The sequence below is a fragment of the Schistocerca piceifrons genome, unplaced genomic scaffold, assembly GCF_021461385.2.
Source record: "Schistocerca piceifrons isolate TAMUIC-IGC-003096 unplaced genomic scaffold, iqSchPice1.1 HiC_scaffold_395, whole genome shotgun sequence".
Taxonomy (NCBI): domain Eukaryota; kingdom Metazoa; phylum Arthropoda; class Insecta; order Orthoptera; family Acrididae; genus Schistocerca; species Schistocerca piceifrons.
Window position 1 is genome coordinate 22501 of NW_025728620.1, and position 5000 is coordinate 27500.

Genomic DNA, 5000 nt, shown 5'->3' on the forward strand with positions numbered 1-5000 from the left:
AGCTGCACTCTCAAGCAACCCGACTCGAAGGAGAGGTCCCGCCGACGCTCGCACCGGCCGCTACGGGCCTGGCACCCTCTACGGGCCGTGGCCTCATTCAAGTTGGACTTGGGCTCGGCGCGAGGCGTCGGGGTAGTGGACCCTCCCAAACACCACATGCCACGACAGGCGGCAGCCTGCGGGGTTCGGTGCTGGACTCTTCCCTGTTCGCTCGCCGCTACTGGGGGAATCCTTGTTAGTTTCTTTTCCTCCGCTTAGTAATATGCTTAAATTCAGCGGGTAGTCTCGCCTGCTCTGAGGTCGTTGTACGAGGTGTCGCACGCCACACCGCCAGCCGGCTGTGCACGCTACCGAGAAAGTACCGGTATGCGAACCGCCAGGCGACGGGCGCGCATCGCACGTTTGAGGAGACGCGGCCGGCCCCACAGGCGGCCGCGACACTCCCAGGTCTGCGAAGCGGGGCAAACGCCGCGCGCTTCAGTATACGTAGCCGACCCTCAGCCAGACGTGGCCCGGGAACGGAATCCATGGACCGCAATGTGCGTTCGAAACGTCGATGTTCATGTGTCCTGCAGTTCACATGTCGACGCGCAATTTGCTGCGTTCTTCATCGACCCACGAGCCGAGTGATCCACCGTCCTGGGTGATCTTTTCTCAGTTTCCGCCGTCTCTTTCGAGACGGTCGCATAGGCGGGAGTGAGGCGTGTGGCGGCCCCTGTTCCAGCGTTCTGTGTCCAACGGCCTCACGGCCGACGGGCGTCGTACGGCTCCACACCGGAGCGGACAGGCACTCGGGCGAAAGTCATTCAAAACCGGCGCCAGGCGCCAGGTGCCGCAGGCCAGCCGCTCCAGCGCTTCAGCGCTCGTACCACACAACATTGCCGCTAGTTTTGAGAGGCACGCGTGGTTCCGCACGCGGCGCACGGCTACGGCGAGCCGTACAGGTAGCGTGTTGCGCGACACGACACGCACATCGAAAGACATGCAGTCTAGTCGGTAATGATCCTTCCGCAGGTTCACCTACGGAAACCTTGTTACGACTTTTACTTCCTCTAAATGATCAAGTTTGGTCATCTTTCCGGTAGCATCGGCAACGACAGAGTCAATGCCGCGTACCAGTCCGAAGACCTCACTAAATCATTCAATCGGTAGTAGCGACGGGCGGTGTGTACAAAGGGCAGGGACGTAATCAACGCGAGCTTATGACTCGCGCTTACTGGGAATTCCTCGTTCATGGGGAACAATTGCAAGCCCCAATCCCTAGCACGAAGGAGGTTCAGCGGGTTACCCCGACCTTTCGGCCTAGGAAGACACGCTGATTCCTTCAGTGTAGCGCGCGTGCGGCCCAGAACATCTAAGGGCATCACAGACCTGTTATTGCTCAATCTCGTGCGGCTAGAAGCCGCCTGTCCCTCTAAGAAGAAAAGTAATCGCTGACAGCACGAAGGATGTCACGCGACTAGTTAGCAGGCTAGAGTCTCGTTCGTTATCGGAATTAACCAGACAAATCGCTCCACCAACTAAGAACGGCCATGCACCACCACCCACCGAATCAAGAAAGAGCTATCAATCTGTCAATCCTTCCGGTGTCCGGGCCTGGTGAGGTTTCCCGTGTTGAGTCAAATTAAGCCGCAGGCTCCACTCCTGGTGGTGCCCTTCCGTCAATTCCTTTAAGTTTCAGCTTTGCAACCATACTTCCCCCGGAACCCAAAAGCTTTGGTTTCCCGGAGGCTGCCCGCCGAGTCATCGGAGGAACTGCGGCGGATCGCTGGCTGGCATCGTTTATGGTTAGAACTAGGGCGGTATCTGATCGCCTTCGAACCTCTAACTTTCGTTCTTGATTAATGAAAACATACTTGGCAAATGCTTTCGCTTCTGTTCGTCTTGCGACGATCCAAGAATTTCACCTCTAACGTCGCAATACGAATGCCCCCGCCTGTCCCTATTAATCATTACCTCGGGTTCCGAAAACCAACAAAATAGAACCGAGGTCCTATTCCATTATTCCATGCACACAGTATTCAGGCGGGCTTGCCTGCTTTAAGCACTCTAATTTGTTCAAAGTAAACGTGCCGGCCCACCGAGACACTCAATAAAGAGCACCCTGGTAGGATTTCAACGGGGTCCGCCTCGGGACGCACGAGCACGCACGAGGCGGTCGCACGCCTTCGGCTCGCCCCACCGGCAGGACGTCCCACGATACATGCCAGTTAAACACCGACGGGCGGTGAACCAACAGCGTGGGACACAAATCCAACTACGAGCTTTTTAACCGCAACAACTTTAATATACGCTATTGGAGCTGGAATTACCGCGGCTGCTGGCACCAGACTTGCCCTCCAATAGATACTCGTTAAAGGATTTAAAGTGTACTCATTCCGATTACGGGGCCTCGGATGAGTCCCGTATCGTTATTTTTCGTCACTACCTCCCCGTGCCGGGAGTGGGTAATTTGCGCGCCTGCTGCCTTCCTTGGATGTGGTAGCCGTTTCTCAGGCTCCCTCTCCGGAATCGAACCCTGATTCCCCGTTACCCGTTACAACCATGGTAGGCGCAGAACCTACCATCGACAGTTGATAAGGCAGACATTTGAAAGATGCGTCGCCGGTACGAGGACCGTGCGATCAGCCCAAAGTTATTCAGAGTCACCAAGGCAAACGGACCGGACGAGCCGACCGATTGGTTTTGATCTAATAAAAGCGTCCCTTCCATCTCTGGTCGGGACTCTGTTTGCATGTATTAGCTCTAGAATTACCACAGTTATCCAAGTAACGTGGGTACGATCTAAGGAACCATAACTGATTTAATGAGCCATTCGCGGTTTCACCTTAATGCGGCTTGTACTGAGACATGCATGGCTTAATCTTTGAGACAAGCATATGACTACTGGCAGGATCAACCAGGGAGCTGCGTCAACTAGAGCTGAGCAGCCGGCCGCCCGGGAGTGTGTCCCGGGGGCCCGCGCGAACACGCAAGCGTCCGCTCAATCATTCTGCAAACAGGAGGAGGCTGAGCTCCCCTGCACAATACACCTCGAAACCCTCTCAGGTCCCGGCGGCGCGCAGCGCCGTCCCAAGTACTTGGTCGGGTTCGAGAGAGGCGCAATCGCCCGGAGTTAGGCGAGTAGACGCTTTCGGTGCGACCACCCGTGCTCCCAACTGAGCTTGCCGCTGCCGACAGAGGCCCGGGAGCGTGCTGTCGTGGCATTGCCGGCGGGAGACAACACGCGCCACCTACGGTGACCGGCAGCTCCAACGCCAGCGCCACAGAAGGACAAAAGCCCCACTTGGGTGCCGAAGCGAACTCTCCCAGCACAGCGCACGCGCCAACACATCCGCACAGCTGCGATACAAACCACCAGCGAGAACCGCTGGGGCGACCGAGCAGCAGACGGCGTCGCGGCGCCGAGCGCCGGGCGGCGGCGCATCCTCAACGCACACAGTCCTCAATCGGACCAGCACACTGAAGATGTCCACCGCGCTTCGCACCGGGCCCGCGAGGACCTACTTTGGCCGCACGGCGCCGCGCGCAGGGTGCGCCGGCGCGCAGCTGCGACGCCTGCCGCGTCCGTCGGCCGGCGCGCCTGCCACTGGCCGCCCCCACCAGCCGGCTGTAGCGCGTGCGCCCACGCACCGCGCGGCCAGCACGCCGGGAGGCGCCCCCTCACCGGCCGGGGACGGTCCCACCCAGCCACCGCCGCGTATCGCTTCACACCCAGATGCCGTTCAGTTTCGTCGGCATGGTGGGTATCGCTGGAACAACCGGTTCGTACCTCAACCTATCGTCGCCATCACCGATTCACCCCTAGCGAGAACAACCGCACCACAACAGGTTACCATTTGTTCATTTGCGTAACTTCACCAGAAAACGCAGGCGTCCATCGCCATTTGCAACTTCAACGATTATTGCATGCCTGTGTCAGGTGTCACGCCACACTACGTCTGCCCACATACACGCAACAAAATGTGCACGCCTAGACAATACGTGGAAGGTGGCCCCCGTACGTATGCGATGTCCATTGCTCGAACGACTGTCAACCGGCCTCTGTAGCATGTCGCAGATATGGAACGCGGTGCACCATGCCATCACGGTGTGTGAGGAGAGACGACTAGGTCCGAATACATCAACAGACAGCTCATGCTGATCGCCATCCACGGCGTCCGTTCCTCCCACACGTCTCTATGGCGTACCACACTGCAATCCAGCTCTCATAGGGAGACGACACGTAGCTGCGTGCACAATATTTGCACTGTATGGTCCGCCGTTTTTGGGCGCAGTCGTTGTACGGTCACACATGTGCCACGATGTATCATTCGGTACATAAGGACGAATGTGCAGTACAGATTGTGGTTTACGCGTACGACATTAGCGGACGGTTGACACAGGCCGCACCACAACGTAGCCTGAGTACGTCGCATGCGAAGGGCATTGAACATGCAAACTTCTCACCAACCAGCTTGCGAAGGCAGGGGGGCAAGGTGGGGACGTGGGGAGGGGCGGCATGTACGTCCTGCTGCCATCCACATTACAGTGTACAGCAGGAGCATGTGGAAAGTCAGCAAGACTTGCAAGGTGTTTAACATGAAGCGATACACAGGGGAGCGGGCAGTGCGAGTAGCGAACTATATTGCGAGGGTTGCGGGTGGGCAACACTACACTAATTGAACGAGTCGTATAACAATTACAGAGCAGGTTTAGGCGACAACATGGGTTACGTTAGGGGACAACGTGGGTTACGTTAGGGGACAACGTGGGTTAGGTTAAGGCACAACGTGGGTTAGGTTAAGGCACAACGTGGGTTAGGTTAAGGCACAACGTGGGTTAGGTTAAGGCACAACGTGGGTTAGGTTAAGGCACAACGTGGGTTAGGTTAAGGCACAACGTGGGTTAGGTTAAGGCACAACGTGGGTTAGGTTAAGGCACAACGTGGGTTAGGTTAAGGCACAACGTGGGTTAGGTTAAGGCACAACGTGGGTTAGGTTAAGGCACAACGTGGGTTA

At 57.2% G+C, this 5000-nt stretch overlaps 2 non-coding genes and 1 pseudogene across 2 annotated transcripts; all 3 read right to left on the bottom strand.

Annotated features, from left to right (window-relative positions):
• LOC124747819 overlaps nucleotides 1-303 on the bottom strand; it is a 4222-nt pseudogene extending 3919 nt beyond the window's left edge.
• A 188-nt stretch (nucleotides 304-491) lies between these two features.
• Nucleotides 492-646, bottom strand: LOC124747823. The gene has a single exon (XR_007011580.1). It is a non-coding gene; the product is annotated as a 5.8S ribosomal RNA (ribosomal RNA).
• Nucleotides 647-997: 351 nt separating this feature from the next.
• Nucleotides 998-2906, bottom strand: LOC124747825. Its single transcript, XR_007011582.1, has one exon. It is a non-coding gene; the product is annotated as a small subunit ribosomal RNA (ribosomal RNA).
• Between the last annotated feature and the right edge of the window lie 2094 nt (nucleotides 2907-5000).